At 33.8% G+C, this 19,186-nt stretch overlaps 1 protein-coding gene across 1 annotated transcript in view; it reads right to left on the minus strand.

Annotated features, from left to right (window-relative positions):
- LOC116769396 (protein couch potato-like) overlaps positions 1 to 19,186 on the minus strand; it is a 99,914-nt gene that overhangs the window by 61,790 nt on the left and 18,938 nt on the right. The window lies entirely within an intron of this gene.

Consider the following 19,186-nt stretch of genomic DNA (forward strand, 5'->3'; position numbering starts at 1 on the left):
TGAAATGGCAACAATTAGTCGAGGTATTATATGGAAAAAAAAATGTTTTTCAAACTGCAACATTGTACCCTTGTTACTCAACATAACGCAGCTCATTAGAAACGGGCTGTGGGAAGAGATGGCCGATTAGTGATGCTGTTATATCGATAGTTTTTAAATTATCCACTATCAAAAATTCCTTGCAAACTAAAGCGCCAGTGTATGTAAAATTTTCCTTTTTAATATAACCTTAAGTTATTTTTTTATCTTTAACACTATTTATATAACGCTATAAAATTCCAAGGTCGTCGTATCGAGCCCGCGTTCACGGCTAAGTTACCGTTCGCTGGCGTGATGATGACTTGATCACTGATAACTTATATTTCTCACGCGATCAACTTACGCTGCAATTACCTTCTTGATCATGCTATTTAATAGCGATACTACAACACCATGTAATACACGAGAAATATAATGAATATAATATTTAAATCTGTAAAGATTTAAATTAATAACAATCATAGAACTGCGTTGTTTAAAAAAACAATTTCAAAGGTATAAAAAAATTATAAAAACGTCCATAAGAATCTTAATACAACGTTAAAAAACGTAAGAATGTTTGTACGAGTAATAATAATCATATTCCTGACACGTAACAATCGATATAGCAAATAAAAATTTCCCATCCTTAGCCGGCATGCAGAGCACCGTTTACAAACAACGACGCCTGCGGACGAGTAGATACATACATACACAGACGCATACACTCCTGAATAGTATTCGTTTCGACATACGTGAGAAAAGCCAACTATATCATACGTTATACATTGTGCTGCGGATCGGATTTAGTAAACCGCTGCGGTATGGCCATTATGGACATTATGGACACTATGGCCATTATGGACATTACATGTTTCATAGCGCATAACATTCAGCCATACTTGGTTTAGTTATTCCGAATTTGCAACCGATCTCGTATACCACATACGTAATTTTGTTTCCATTACGATTTCGCGTAATATATTCGATAGTTGAAGGATAAGCTGAATTGTATTTACGTTTGTATTGATATAGTAACTTCTTAATGATATTATTATTTAAAATTGTTTTTAATAAGAGTAGACTTCTTAGAGATATTCGATTTCTTTCCATTCGTTGCTCTATAAGTAAGTCTAAGCCGGTTATATATTATAAAACTAACTAAGTTTTTTTTATCTCCCTGGCAGATTGCTGAGTAACTCTTCGAGTCAGCAGTACGATGACACAGTTCGTTTGGAACTGCACATTCTATGAGAATACATCATGGGACTGTACCTCTTCGGTTTAAATGAAATTAGTTTGAAAAAAATTGATCAAGTATAGTGCCATCTCGAATTTAACAAATACTTATACATTTTACAATCTCGATATACGACACTCACAATATAATACTCACGACCGAAAATTTTAATACCAATATATTACAAATCAATATCAATTAATATCACAATAATCTAAAATCACACATCGGTTTATAATCAGATGACAAAACTATTCCAATGTTAGTTATCTGACAGATCGCATGAATACAAATCCGCAGCATCCCGGCTGCATTACGAGTGATTGGCTCACCTTTGACATAAATAACTAATTCGTAAACCAACGTTGTTTGTATATATAGTATCAAAGCGACCGGTAGCACTTTATCCAATTATGATCTCCCAAATTTCGCATTTCGAGTTGGGAGAATTTTAAACCGATGTAAATCATTTTAACTCATTTCGACACTGACATGGATAACTTCATCGATAGCTTTGTTTTTTAAATATACAAAAAATTTGTTTAAAATTAACATAACAATAATATGATGTAGAAACAACTCTGACTGACGTAATCAAATATAGAGGAAATGAATCTGAGATTGACGGTGTATATATTTATCGATACATTATAATACTGATGTCAGCGTCTCTCGAACGGCGGGGTAATGTGATTTTTAAAATCCTTATAAATTGCATGTTCATCATTTCCACACCTGTATGATATTGGACGCGTTCCAGCGGACCAGTTAAAAAAATATTTATCATAACAAACGATCCGAGACTAATACGAAACTACACATTGATATTCATATAAAAATATGTTTAGGAATAAAGAGAATTGTTTCTCGACTGTCGAGTGTGAAGTAATGAGATACAACTCCAATGTAATTCATTTTAGAAGAACGCTTAAAACATTTAGAAATCTAATAATAAAAAAAAACACATCTTCCGTCATATTCACATTCGAGTAGTGTCGTAAAATATATATATATTTCGGTTTGTCTAAATCTTATGTTAATATCGCAATAAACTTTGATTTTCACATATTCTTAGTGCCTCCATCGTAAAAAACGTACAAATTTAACGTTTGAAACGTCTTGCAAAATTAATTAATATAAAAACAATCTTTAAAGTGCGTTGTTTTGAGACGACACGACGATATGTTTCGTTTATTTATTTTAAACAATAGAATAATGAAAATAATTACATAGAGATCTTTGTATAAATATTGTTCCCATCGACCCCTAGCTGAATGTCACAGTCGGTGTTCAAACCGTGATTCACGAGACCGTTATAAAACTGATGTTAACAAATAATGAATAAATCACACCCTAATTATATGAACGACGCCCACACGACTAGAGCGAGGCGCATTATAATAAATAAAGTTAATTTCACGTCTCAAACGCTCGGCTAAGTAAAAAGAGCGTTTAGGATACCTTTGATGCCAATTGCTGATTCTTTGTGACATTACGCACGTAATTCGTCTTAATACGATGATTGTTTGATACAAATAAGACGTTTTAAATGTTCAAATATAGTGTGATATAAAAACATATGTCTGTAGCAGATGTATGACAGCAAGATACGAGGGTGTGTAATCCGACAGACGATCAGGCTATAGATACTAGAAGCCTTACATCAATTTAAAAAACAAACATATCAAGTAATGAACACTTCATTTTATATAATCCATAAACATATATAAATATATTATTGTAAAAAAGTTAATGTTCCCACTTGTTACACATACACAGATATTCTGCGTTGATTATTTTTTACGTTAACTTCTTTAAAATGTATTCCAACATATTTTCGTCATTCGTTTTATTTGTACAATTCAATGGATAGTAACGATCACTGTTTATAATTTGATACTTCGGCATGTATTCACGAACAACAGAGCATTACCGAATGTTTCATATATTTTTATTGTTCCCTCCATACAATAATATCTGATTATAATGAGATTACATCATAAATTTCATAAACAAACCAGTTAAGTCTACTTGTAATTATTTACTATTTTCATTCGGTATCAAAACACTATATTTCTGTATTAAAACAATCCTGGCCATGTTGTTTGTTCCACTTGATACAGCCTGTTTTTCCATTGTTCAAACCCACGCTCATACAGCTCTATTAAAAACAATGCTTTTAAAATGTTTAAAGTGAATTCGTTTGCAATTTTTATAAGGTATTTTTTTTTATATTAGAATCATTATTTTTATAATGAAAAAAAAATCAATAAAACTATGACAGCAGATAGATAACAATCATAGTATTGACATTGGACAACTACGAGTACTCTACAACTACACGAGCTTGTATCCGTGTTGAAAATCTTCTAAGAAAGTCTTTCATGACGCAATTCCGGCCATGATCTCTAGCGCTGCACCAAATTCACAACTCCTCAAGCTAATTTCCGAACGGCACTTTGTTCTTTATTCAATTTCCGATATTCGCTTTATTACGTTTCAAAACTCGATTCCCGCTACTCGAATCAAATCTAAGTAAAAAGCTAATATAGCACAAATTTACTAATACCGCTCCGGAGCCGTCGTTCAATTACAATTGCATTTTACTATTTAGTACGTTTCACGGAACTACACTCATTGTTTCTACCGACTTCGTTCGCTTTAATAGAAGGCACTTGAAATCAAAGAATACATAAAGCGTATACAAATTAATGTCAAAATACAGAGATTGAACCGTCGAAGGTTTTATACGTGTCTAACGAACTAATATTAATCCTAACATTATTATAAATGAGAAAGTTTGTGAGGATTTATGCTCGTTTGTACTCTTCCACGCAAATACTATTAAACAGATTTTGATAAAACTCTACAGTAATGTAGCTTAGATATCAGAATAAAACATAGGCTACAGTTTATACTAAAATTCCGTGTAGTTACTGTAGGATCCAAGCATAACAGCGGTATTGTGTATGAAGTACTGTGACGCGGACTACAAAATATTGTTGGCCGTTGATATCAGCATATCTATCGTGTTCACACAGTACATACATTACACTGAGCCCTGTATAGAAGCTCACGGAAACGAAGTCACCTATAAAAACTTCTAGATATAATATATACTGAATGATAAATGTGTATAAAAAATATGTTATATTGTCTGTCATATATAATATATATCGTATCCGTTATAACAGGCTGCGTATATTAAATTTGTGTCGTCACAACAGACACGTCACAATATTATTACTTTGTTCCTCTCTGACTGATAGATAACATTACAAGAACGCTATTACAACACCAAACGGAATAAATTTTACAAATGTATTGACGTCATTATAATATACGTTTTGAAAGAGAACGAAGACAAAAATTATAAAACAGTTGAAGCTATTCATCTTAATACACAGCATCCTACTGATGATGAATTGCATCACACGGTAATGGAGCAGACAGAGAGAAGTACATACAGACAATCAAGCACTTATTATTATATAATATTTGTATGAAATAAAAAGTTTTTAATCAATATAATATATTGACAGGAACTGTGTTGGACATCGTTGGCACAACGTAGTATCAAATTAAGTGTAAATCTATTTAACTCTTAAAATAGCAAAACGTTTTGACAATGCCAAAGCTGGCGTCCGATTAAAAATATATTATATAAAGAAAATAGTTTGATACTATTTTAAGAGCATAATAAAAAATATGTTCGGTTCACTGTTGGCGATCGTATTCTCAAAGCGTATTAACATTTAACACCATCGGTCCGTTAGTACGCAATTAGGGACAAAAAGCGAGCCGGCTGAAACTACGCCGACAGATGTTGCCGCGCCACTGAGCGATCGAGACAGGTGCAGAGCAGATATAGGGCTGGACTACACCGCTATAAGGATATATTTATAAACATTACAAAAAAATATCCCATCATTATTAACATCGCAAAAAAAATCCTCTATTTTTCCTACACTTACATTATTTGAACTAAAATTGTAATAAAAATATATATGTAATTACAAAATGCAAAGCGTTTACCAAGGAATTTCATGACTGAATACCGCTCGTGACGGATTCGTCATTCCTCATTACACATCATTTATGTGATATTAATTAATATATTTATTACATAACGATAAAAATAATTAAACTGATAGCATCCTCTATAAAGGCTTGAATAACATTTGCTGTGATGTTCCAGCGGTGGGGCGTATCATATGTATAACCTTGTTAAGACAATAAACTGTTTTATCCGCGGTTTGATTGGACGGATTATACTATAACATAAAGAAATAGAAATTTAATATTTGATCACAATCCACGAAACATCTAATCGGCGAGTTTGAAACGGCCCGATCGTAAAATATTTATATAATATATAATCTTTGGCATCAATTTTTATTTGTTGAAACAATCGTCGAATTCCAAGTAGACATGTTGCCAACCCTAATAAGATGATTGGCCTATTGGCTGCGAGAACGCTACTTAGGACCTGCAGGTCAAACACATCCAGATATATCTTACAAATACAATTAGGCTGACAGCTGATATGAATCATACGAAAAAATATAGGGCAGAAACTCTCATGCACACGTAACGATTAATTAACTCATTAGTTTATTTAATGGCATAGTTAACGTTTCAAATTGATTACTTTTAAATTATCCGTCGGTAAAACGGAACTATTAAACTTAATGCAACAAACACAAAGACATTCCAGCGTCCTGCCGGCGAGTACACACCGCTAGCCAGTTTAATTCCATTAAAGCCTCCCTTTTATTTCCTTTCTTTTATCTTCTACTATTGGATTACTGAACCGACCGACTCCACGTACTCCTTTTTCAATGCTTCACCTCGTCAATAACGACCTTACAGGCGATGCTTCAAATGTTCACATCAAATGACATTTGACCTTTCTAGTGTCTTTCCGTTTATAATTCTTTACCCAGTCTGATCCAGGTCGGGTCTCAATCTCCGTCCGGGGTGACGCCACAACTTCACAGTAACCGTACCGTCGATTAGGGCAACTAACAAAACTAATATCTAATATGTTTCGTTAACGACACTTAGTCGAGTCTGTGCCGACAAATTCCCGCAGCATAGTTTCAAACAGCTCGCCTCTTTGATGTTGATCAATAAACCGCACATAAATATCTATCGGGCTCTTGAAGCACATACTACGCTCTTGTAATTACACCAGAGACTCGCTTTTTCTCTCGGATTTTCACGGTTGTATGGACTACTTAGGGATTTAGTGGCGAACAAAATCCTAAGGGAATTAAAAGATCGAAAGGACATATAGGGCAGGGATAGTTAACAGGAAAACAGAAAAAGTACAACGAGATCCTGAAGATATGTCGAACAAACTGACACTCGCGATATAATAAAAAGTCTGATACAAATTATACGACATCAATATTATTTACGTTAAAAGCGAAACAGAAAAAAAATACGAATTAATTCGTTTCGCATACACGCGAGTTTCTACTTGTATTAACGAAGTAAGTTCTCGAATAGAACAATCTCGTTTGTAAACTATGAACTTGGCTGTTAGATTCCCTCGGGAGATGTATGTAGCTGGCGTTAGGACTACCTACTAAAGGATATTAATTAATGCAGACTATACAGCATAATACATCTCACACGGGAACATACGACTGTATTTCATATAATTTATTATTGACGACATGAAATACGTTAGATATTAGTGGAATTTAACCGAAAACATTTAGTTGGTTGTAGTTCAGATCGTGTGTATGTTCTGCTATAATAAAATGTAGGGTAGTGTGCGCGCCGTGGACTTATTGAGATGTAACATTGGCTAACAGTTTTCAATACACGTCTGTTAACGTAATGCCAGACTTACAAACAAAGAATGCGCCGGCGACGCGATCAGACTACATTGCGCTATTAGGGCTGACGCCAATGTCATTAATACATATATATATAACTACTAATTCATAAAATACTGCGTATAAATGTAGCATACATTTGTTTATTTACTATTATATATAATCATATTTTTTTCCAGAGATAACAAAAAAAACAAAAGACTCATACATTATTGTGACAGCAAGCTGAATTTTTTAATGACATATCATTTATTAAATAATACTATGATAATATTATACTTCCACGGCCCTGTTGCATGGCATGCGTAACATTCTTCGCTTCCATACTGGAATAGGCCTCTGACTTTCCTGCGCCGGCGCACTGAATTGCATACACTTAATTAGTGACAGACCTCATTAACTAGTTAAATACGATTATAAGGACACCTACGTGTTGCATAATTGACTAAACATATAAAGTATAAGAAATGTGATTGATTGAAAATAGAGGACCAAATTGAGAAAGTATGATTTATAACAAAAGGTTGTCATCAGAAGCGAACGTAGTACGTGATGAAAGTTAACTAAAACGTACACAGTTTTTAAGACGACCACCGAAAGTCCACCAACAGTCATTTGGCAATATTTCACGAGTACCACATGCATGCATACATAATAGTGTAGTACAGATGTTATTTTTTTAGGTTGAACGGAAATTAAACGCGTGTAGATTGAATAGACAGAAATAAAATGTTACTTGTTTTCATTTTTAACAACTACGATGGAAATATTTATAAAAGAAAAAAACCTAGTTGTTTATTTTTATTACAATGTAATAAAATAATATGAAATATAATAGATTCTTTTTCATTTAACAAAAAAGCAACGCCGCGTGTCAGCATTATAGGGTAAATATAAGAATTAACGAAAACGCTTCATAGGAGAATCTTTGTGATTAGAATCGCTTTGATCCCAGCAAAATTGAAACAAAGGGAAAATCAAGAACACTCAAAATGACAGGCCGAAGACGTCAGTGGAAAAGTGTTTCTCAAATGACATTTCGTTTCCAACTCCCACGAGTGTGGTTCCGGAAACAGTTTTGAATGCACATTATTATTAACAAACCTTACATGCGGCGAACGAACAGCTAACAATTTAATATTTATTCATTCGTTGAAACACGAAGCAATTAAAAAAACATAAATTAATTCTGCCTTTTCTTCGCCGTCCATTTAATTTAAACGGGAAAAATTCGTTTCAAAAACGTATAACATTTTTCCTTTAGTTTAATGCCGGTCCGTTGGAGAGCTGAGTCTATTAAAACCACATCCGATTCCTCTCTTTATGATGTAAAATGACATGCCGTTTAATGCTGCTGAATCACGCGTTCTGTAATCTCCTAGCGATGCAGTCGGACCTCAATCGACGCTGATTGAAACGCCGGGATTTGTGCCCATGTCGCGCTTTTGACTGTTTGTTACGGATTTGGCTCCGAAGTATCTACAAGGGTTTCAGATTTCAAATTAATACCGATGAATTATGAAAATGTAATCCCGATTCAATGTGTTTTTGCTTTTGGATCAAACGATTTTAAGTAGTCCGATACACTCGAGTTTTGGGTGATAAAATTGATAATTTCCTTTCAAACTTGCAAACACCGAACGTGGAATCCGTCTCGAAACTTTTCGAGATCAAACAAGGTATCGACGCCGTTTAAGCGCGGACAACAATCGAGATCCCTTTCGAGTCGTGTAGAGACACAGAGCGTTTAAAACCTCCGAGATGTCGTTTAAGTGCCGGATAATTTATTCCACATCCGGAAAATACCGATAAACCGATCCCATCCCCGAGACAGCCCCTAATCCTTTGATGGATTCCACCTCCAGACGGCAAATACCGGAAAAGTGCACTCCTCCACCACCCTCCAAAGAAAAACAAGAAGTCTTCGCTTCCAGGCATTTTGTACCAAGTACTTACTACGTCTTTTATTTAGAGAAAAATTACTTTGTTCTCATGTTCAATTTGAATAAATAAACAAACTTTATTTAAGTGCAATAAAAGTAAAAAAGTAATGAATCTTTTTCAGTTTGACATTCGGGATGAATGATGATCAATGTTTTGACTCCTATTCCGTCATAGAGGATGTAAACAAATTGAATCAGAGACAACAAGTTAGTAAGAAACAGATCTGAATATTGCCATAGGAATGAAGCACTTCGCATCTCCAGCTATCGGGCGTTAATCAGCGATGTATGCACCAAGTCGATGACCCGCGTCCACCGCCGGCACGATCGAACAGTCGTCAAACGAAACGAATCAACGCTGCTTCGTCCCCTTTTACCGCAACACGCTGTTTTGGTAACAACGGACATGTTCCGTTCGTTTTTTGTATTGACGTTGTAAAATTGGATTCCGACGCGGCCAATAGCATCCAATTTTTTGTACGGAACGTGACACCGTGTATACTTAAAAATGTTACTTGGACTACGATTGACAAAATAGTACATAAGTTTTTCCTAGTATGCTTTAAGCATCGCGTGCGATGTAACCAGTTATTACGCCGTATTCTTCATAACAGTATCCAGATAATCACACATGTCCAACTATTAATAACAATGGATTTAGAAAGCTTCGGGTACGAGCTGGTAAGCTACATGTTGTGGACATCGGCCAATAGTCAGCGGAGCGAATAATATGAACCGGCCCACCCCCGAATTCCTGATTAGGTACGACGATTCTTAACTTCCATTCATTCATTTAGAATAATAACTTTACTATAAAAAATGATTGAAATCATTACTCACATCGATTTCTATTAATTTCACAAGCGTCATATAAAGATAAAGGAAAATTTAATTACTGATAATTTATTAATCGTTTAAACATAAAATTTAAGACAAACAGACAATCACAAGCACATACTGCATTATGAAAACAAACAGCAGAAACATATGAAGTGTAGGCGTGTTCGTTACTTGACGAAAAATACCACAGACTATAAACATCACATAGATTTCGAGGTTCACTTTACTGTCCTAGACGAATTTTTCTCATAATATCGCTTAACAGTACTTGAACACGCCTAATTTACAGTAAAATTTTATGTAAATAGAACTAGTTTCAAAAGAATTGTAATTACATAAAGAAAGAGTTAAAAAAATGTAAGCATGTAAGCAAAATTTTCTCCTAACAATTGAACGTGTTGTATATTTTTGGGTTTTTTGAACGTAAGGTTTATTTCAATTAATGTTTCGATAATTTCTAAGACAATGTCATGTTGACAATATAACAAACAGTAAGAGTTATAACTCGGTTTCATAGACATTAATAAACTATCATTAAAAATCTGTTTTGTTTATGTTTCTCTAAATAAGTTTCGTAACCTTATAATACGAAAAAGTCATAACATAAAAACGGCCTGTAATTCAGAATCATTTTAAGTTTCCTGTATAGTTCTTTATATTATACATTTATTATTTCACAGCAGTATGAGTTTAAACATAGTGTGTAATCAGACGAAATCTCTCCAGTTAAAACTGTTTGTATGTACGTACGTTAGCCGGTATTTTATCGAGTCCATTAGGCCGAGCAACTCTTTTTTAATACGCGTTTTAATTTTATGTTCCAGTATCCTAAGGATTACGGCTTAATTGAGGTTTTTCGTACTCAACTTCACTTTAATACCGCTACACATTACCGTATTGTTATAATTTTAATTCATATTCTCAGATTATTTTGCTATTTTTAAGATTATGGGATAATTTTAAATTACTTATACGGAACCTGATTTGTGTGTTACACTGATATATAACATTAAGTAACGAACGATAACTTCAAAGTTAGTCGATAAAACAGTTAGACGTAGCGATGGGACTGTATAGCCGGCGATCACACGAGCTGTCGTTAAAGACGTTACGGTCAACACTGTAAAAGCTAACCCTAATAGCTGTTAGTCAAACAATATGACAGTTGGTAGGACTGCTTCATTTTTATCGAGCAACGTTATGATGGAATATTCGTTTGTTCGAATCAGCATGTTTCGACGGCGGTAATCATTGTCAATATTACCGGAGTGGAGCTCTTCAATCGAATTCCACATCCGTGTTGGCTTTAAAATCATTGCGCGGTAATTTTTAACGAATACACCAAACAAAATTGATGCAGGCCAATCATTTCTGTTTGGACTGTAGTGTTTTTGCAAACATCACATTTAATGGAGCTGCGTAGTTCGTGTAATGTAAAATGTAAATTGTTAACTGCGATCGAATTGAATGCAAATTGTTAATTTTACATTAATATATGTAGAGTAACCTTGACGGTATATTTATATTGGCAGCCAGCTAGGAATAAGGACGTGAGTTCAAAGAGAGACACGTTCCAGAGCATGTCTCCCGGTGAGCAATAAATTTTTGCTAAAACAAACAAGTGTAGAGGAAACAAACATTTCAGCGCATGCGCCGCAACTGACCGCAAAACTCCGCTCCTTAGCCACGACCATCCAAGGTGACGTCAGGAAAAATTATATTTTCAGACATTTGACTGCACACAACTAACAGTTACAAAATGTTTAGCAGACATCGGGAAATCATTTTGAAAGCGCTAAGAAGCCTGTCTCATGCTCGTTTTGTATGAATCATATTTATTTACATTCTGTTACTTATTACTCAACTCGCATACTAAACTAAGACAATCTGTGACCTCGTCCCTAAGAGTGATGTCTTAAATGAATCGTATAAATCATGAACTTTGATTTAGCAGCAGTTTTACAAATGACGATATCAAAAGAACAGTCATCGCACCGAAATAGGTCCGCCATCACGATCGGTTGCAGACAATGTTTCCAGCAACAATGGAACGAACAGTGGGCCATGGAATGAATGGAAAAATATGTCAAACTGAGTCTGAAAACGACTATTATTAAAAAGTATTATTTAGTGACTAGCCGGCGGCGTTGGTGCACTTTTAAGTTTTAGCGAATTTTATACTCATCATCTGAGATCTGTGATGAGATCTGAGACAGATTAAAAACGCTCCTCAAACATAAAACAAAAGCTACCATAATATATCAAAATGTTCGTGGATGGTAACCGTTCTCGTGGACTGCTTCTTATAATCGATACCCTCCGTGATAAGCGGGTTGCTTTATCGTGAAATCAAACCGGTATCATGAGACTCAGCAGCACTTAATGTGATAATCCGAGAGGAAGCGAACATCAACGTTTGTCTGGGAGACCTTGGAATCACCCACACTTTACCTAAGCGTCTGGTCGACTTGAAGGATATGCACTTTACATGGCATTTTGATCCCTATCCCAACGACATAGGAGCCGCTAATTTAATAACAACTATCGAGACTTTAAACAGGCACGTGAGCGGATCTTCTCATCTCACAATGCGTCAGTATGTATAATACAGAATATATCAGTTAATCCTGAACCCATGTGTGTTTACAAATATGAATTTCGTAGAAAATGACTTGCGCTCCACAAATAGGACATCCATTATCATTATATGAAATCTAATGTAATATAAAATATACTTCAATGTTAAAATTATTTTTTTTATACAAGGATCCTATTCGAAAACTATTCGTTTTAAAACGTCAGCATGAAAACGAGGATACATAATTTTCAAATGTTTTTTTTGAAATCGGTTAACAGGCAGTATTCGAACTAACCGCCCCATTTGTTGATATTACCTTATCTAACCGTCACTATGGGGGATCCAGTAGTCACATTTATTAATTCCATGGGGAGGTAATCGCGGGCGTACCGCCAGGTGACTACACACATGCCCTCTTTAAATGCCATCGACCCTCGCACTGAAACCTCCCATAAATATACACTACTTAAAATATTTATTTAGGACACAAATAAAAATATCATTTATATGCATTATGTTACATTATTATATTTCAATTTATAACAAAAGTAGGTTGAAATCTGAACAAACATTTCCGTAGGAACTGTAATTTCTGAATTGCAAAAAAGTCATCACGTAACTAAATTTCGATTAGCTAATATTATACAATGTAACATTAACCTTTTTATCTAGCAGCTCGTCGTCCAGACGCTTGTAAAAGGTCAAATTACGGGAAAAAAAGGAGCGTAAAAGGGCGAATGGGGAACATTTTGGACAACATCGACACTAAATTGTCAAACCGTTAACGATTTAATTCACAAAGCTAGAAGACGCGTACTCTAAACACGTAATTAGAGCTGGTGATCCATATCACATGTACAAACAACTTGAAAGTTGTTTACCTGCGACAAGTTAACGTTAATTTGCAGCTTACTGATGGAAAATAAACACTGTCAGCGCGGGCACGTCCTAACAAGCGATGCAACCGGTCCCCGGTCTCAGACTGAAAACCTATAACTTTGTTACCGGAAACACAATACTATGACATAAATAATATTAGATTGTTGCCTGCCGTAATTATTAGCTAATGTCTTGTGCAATCGTTATATTTTATGGTTTAACTTTTACGGCAACTTTCAGTCGTTTTTTTCGATTGCCGTTCCCTTCCCTCGATTATTTCGTTATAAAATTTTATTGTGACATTCATATATTTTTAACGGCTTTTAATTTCATTCCGTTTAGAAATTTTATTTTGCTTAAATTTAGTGTTATTTTGGGAAAAAAAATTAAAAAACATTCCTGTGTGAATATAGTTTTATATAGACATAAGAACATTGAGAGTTAGACGAAAGAAAGTCAAATAATTTGACAATTTTATTCGTTGCAAAGAACATAATTTCACCTTAGAAGTCTTATGTTATTTTGAACTAAAACGAAATTTAATATACATGTTGAAAGTTGAATGAAATTTAAAAAATTTAGGTTGTTTCACATCAGCCGGATGTTGGGAACATTAATTAATAATCTAAAACTCAGCATCAGAACACGGCAGGAAATTCCGGTCAGTGTTACGACCGCCGAATCTGCGAATTCCGTGCGAGGTGCAAATACTCGTTAACATTTAATATTACCCCACGGATTACCTCCCGCGTACATCCCGAAACAAAAACTCACTCTTACAACTATGAATACCTACATCGGTAGCAAATACTTCACTTAATATCATTTTATTAAAAATTATCTTCGCTAACGAAAACAATATTATTTGATACTGCAATATTTTTTTAATATTACTAATATTATGGTACAAAAAACTATCGAGTTATATTAAAACAACCTTTATATTTCTTTCTTAACGTAAGATATTTCTTCAGTAATATTCTATAAATACTAAGCTTCATATTTTAATCTCAGCAAAACATTATTTTCCCGCTTAATAAGATCAAACATTAAGACATAACAGAAAATTAAAACGTTAATTAAATTTTATTAAATTCGTTTTTTAATTAAATTAAATATGTTATTTCATGTATTTTATTTTGAGTTACGCAACTTCTATGATCATATGCCGATTATTCCTTTAGGTCGCATACTAACGGCACTCACACACACACACACACACACACACACGCATATATTATAAGTAAAATTATCACTCACATTTTATTCTAATTATATAATTTTAAAACTCATTGTTCATATTTGTATTTCCCCTCCATGTTATTATTTCCCACAAGAAAATATATATCCACAGAAACAGAATTATGTTACATTTAACAATTAATGTTCATCAAAAAAGCTATTTTCGTTAATGATTTTCTACGTTTTCTTTGTCTGTATATACAGCGACACCCATCACATTTCCCAAACACATCTAGTAACAACTAACTCGACGACTGTATATAATTTACTGAACAAAATTTTACGTCAAACTTTAATTACTATAAAACTTAAACGCCGAGCTTATTACATCAACAGATGTACTCGTAGCTAAGACTTGGAGGCTTGTGGTCACGTCGTGAGAGCTGCCCTCTGCGGTTGGGCTTAGAACACCAACCTGCACTGTATAACGGTCAAGCCTCTTGATTTCCGACTTTATTAACGACATTAAAAAACACCAGTTTAAAGTAACGTTAGATTGTAACGAATAGATGAGATTTTTTTCGTAATAATGATTATACTAAAATATTTGCGGACCAAGATAAAAAATATATATATAAAACTATGTCAGGCATCAATAAATGTATCAAAATTCCTAATTACAGCTGACGTATCCCACGAACCTGATCAAATATGAACGAGTCCACGCCAGCTGAGAGGCAGGTGCTGCTCGTGCATCTCTCTCCCGCTTCACGAGCCTCACGGCGTCCTCTCTGTCGCACTCTTTATTTTTTCCTCCGTTATTACTTTCGGGGGTTGATATGCAGCGAGCTGATACACGGATATTCCGAGTTATTTGACTTTTCATTCGTCCGCGTCATGCATTCCAAATAATTGGCTATTGAGTTAGTCGCTTGCACCAGCTCCCTCGCACACCACTATTTCGATTGTTTCGCAAAACTGACGGGACTTAAGTCGTTTTTTTCCCGTCTTAATTAACTTCAGCGTTCAAATTCGATTTTCATATTTCGTTGACTTTAGCTGTCGGATTCCTTTTGACATATAGAGCATAACATAAATGTAGATGATGCAGATGTTTACTTTATCCAAGTGAATGACTCATCGCTCGTGTTTTTTTTTTTATGCAACAAAAGCCATTTTATTATGATCTATGAAGCTCCCGCAACCCATTCTAAGTTATACAGATAACGTGGGCGATACGTTATCAGCGGATCAATAAAACTCAATGCTTTATTATATTAGTGAGTCAGTCACAGAGGTACTTGGGCGGATATATTACATATTAGATATACCAGTAAGTGTACGGGCGGCTTGTGTGCTTACTTGCTCAGTAGAATAAACGTAAATAAAATAACCCCTATAAATTGTTTTGAATCGATATAGTTTTAAAAAAATACTTCACATTATTCCACAGCATTCAGCAATAACGTTCTAACATTAAGATTCTTGCTTTTAATACAACTCATTCTAAAACATTGACCTTTAAATTTTCATAATTGTTTCCCCATAAAGCGACTCGTATTAAAAACAGGCGATTTATAAAACGACAGTTGCTAAATATTTTACACAAAAACCTTTCTTTATCAGATCGATAAACATCGCCATTATACAGGGGGTTTAAAAAAGTTAACGACCACATATTATTAGATAGTTAAAAAAAATAACCATCTGTATATTGAATTCTTGTTTTTTTTTCTATCATATATTCCAACATCGGGCTTACACGTGCATTTTTATATGAACAATATAACAGCTAATGGTGACTTCGCGTGTAGGAAGTCCCTTATCGATTTCCAGCGTGTAACCACGCCTTTACACGTATAATTTACATCAAACAGATCATTAATTGAACGTCTAATTCATGGATATAACATTTAAATTATTAATTGAATAATTATTTCCTGTAGGAGTGTTTAAATTTAATATCGCGACCTCTAATACGTATACATTAATGTTCAGAGTACACACCGCGACCTTCATTCACTACCTCTAATTTACACTAGAAATATTTCTTACATATCAATACATAAAAATCTATTGTCTCATCTCACTAACTCGAAAACTTGACCCATTTAAATAATCTTTTGTTTCGAACGAAAAGAGTTGTAGTTGCGAGCAGATAAAATAAAACAAAAAAAAATATTTTCATTCTGACACGACTGCATTTATACTGCCAATGTCTTGATATTAATAACTTATTTAAATTCATACAGCCAATGTTATCAGTCAACGAGTTTACATATAATTGATGTCTGTTAATTAATGTTGTTTTAAGAATATTTATATTTTTCCTATACGTAATAGATTCCTGTTCTTCTAATATGATACCGTTTCCAATAGGAAATGATTTTGAGTCTGTTACGAATGAGACTGCCTATTAGCTTATATACAGCCTAATAACAAGGTTTCCAAAATTATTACTACAAATGGCGCGAGAACATGTTACAATGACAACGACGATAGAGTTGGTAGATGTAAAAACAAAAGAAAAATAAATCACTACTTTCTAATCGCTTTTTAATCAATATATATTTTTAATTTTAATTCTTAATTGTTACGGAACCAATTGAACTGTTTGTTAATTGACAATTAAGTTTCAATTAAAATCATTAAAGCAAAAACTTGACGCTCATTCTCTTCTTGTTGGCATCCAAAAAGATTCATATCTTATCTTCTAAGATATTTGTTACATTCTATTCATTTATTTAATATACAAATATATATTTGTTTATTTTAATTTATGTTCAATGAAATATAAGCAACGGAAAACCGACATTATGATATCCTGTAACATTTAAAACACACGAACTATTAAAGTCCATCTGTTAAGCAATTTAAGTTAGTAATCTATTATTTTTTTGCTATTTAATACGCATATATAATTCATTTACATACCAAGTATGATTAATATTCAAAGCAGCGATTATTCTCATCAGGGAGGCTGCATTTTAAATTTAATTATTCATACATTAATATATCGCTAGTGTGTACGCATAGCTGGTAAGCAGGAGGTGCTCTGGCGTTCATACAAAGAATATATTGGTGTCTTTTAGAAGTGAAACTTCTTACGCAACCTCCAACAAGGTTGCGTTAAACGCTTAACGCTCCTGGGGGGGATAAAAAGAGACAAAGCGAGAGGGAATGCGTGGCGCTCGAACGCATGCGTGCAGTCAGTCGTGACTTTTAAGTAATGTTAAAAAAGTTTTTATTAAAGTAACACTAAAAATTTCTTAAAAATCAATTATTGAACCGTCCCGTTCTCATACCAACATTACGAAGTTTAACTTCATACGCGCGTACAATGTTTTTTATACACTCCTTTCCTTACTTCATGCTACTCTTTAGATACTGGTCCTGATATTTAGATTTTGATAAAAGTATGTACAAAATGATTTTTTCATTTTGGATAAGTTAAAAATATTAAATCACTATAAACTTTTTTCCATAAATTAATACCAAAGAAAGATAATTAATCTGTTCCAAACCATTGACAACACATTTTGGAAACATCACCAAAAGTCGGAAATCATTGATGATGATGAAAAAATACGTACACCAACCAGGTAAGTACGGTATAAACGCGCCCTTAGCTCATACGACTCAATCTATTTAGAATCATGGGGTCCAGAACAGAGCTCTACGATATGTAATGAAGGAGCAAATAATAACCATTACGAATATTAACAAAATGATAAAGGTATTCCTCTACATATAATATGTTTGCCGTGTAAAATATACTAATTACTACTTAAGAAGCAAGATTAGATCAAAAATAAAAACAGAAAAATGATATAAAGGTCAACTTATCCATTAACAGAGATTAAAAATATTTGAATGTAGAGAACCTTCTTACTTAATAAATACTAGTAACGTGATAGATAAGCAAGTATATATATATATATATATATATATATATATAGCATAGCAAGCAATCCTGTGTACATATATTAAAATACATTGATTGATATATTTTTTAAGTATATAGAAATCGCTCCTAAGTACATAGACAATAAGGTCGACTTTAGAAATTCATTATTATTTTCTTTGACGTTCTGTACTTAACTAAGTTATTTGTGATGCGCAGTATATTGTTATGTGCGAATGATATACTGGAATAAAAAACGAAAAGATGTTAGTAGCTAACATATAATTTCATTAAGTCATCGTAATTTAAATTGCGCTTCATTAATATTTGTTTTTCAATATAATGTTTACTTTGTATAGAGCCTGAGGAATTATTACGTGTTATTCAAGATACGTCTCAAGAGCGTCATGTATTTCGTGCCTTTTGTTATTTAAACTGCAAAACTTATGTTTTAACGAAACCGACATTAACTACGATGACAGTATATTTTACACATACTACTAACACATGAGGATGTATGTACGAATTTTGCTTTCATTTAAAATCTATTTAATAGATTTTCTTGAATATATACTCATTCAGCTTAGACATCAGATTGCTACAGAGAACTATATATCTCTGAAGTCCGTGTAGTTCCCATGGTATTAAGGCATAAAGGTATATCGTGTATAGTCCCCTTGAGCAGACGATAGATGTCGCTGTCCATTGGTTACCATATCCATTGCCAATGCAGAGCCCAAGCCGATGAATTCG

The sequence above is a fragment of the Danaus plexippus genome, chromosome 14 (genome assembly GCF_018135715.1).
Source record: "Danaus plexippus chromosome 14, MEX_DaPlex, whole genome shotgun sequence".
Taxonomy (NCBI): domain Eukaryota; kingdom Metazoa; phylum Arthropoda; class Insecta; order Lepidoptera; family Nymphalidae; genus Danaus; species Danaus plexippus.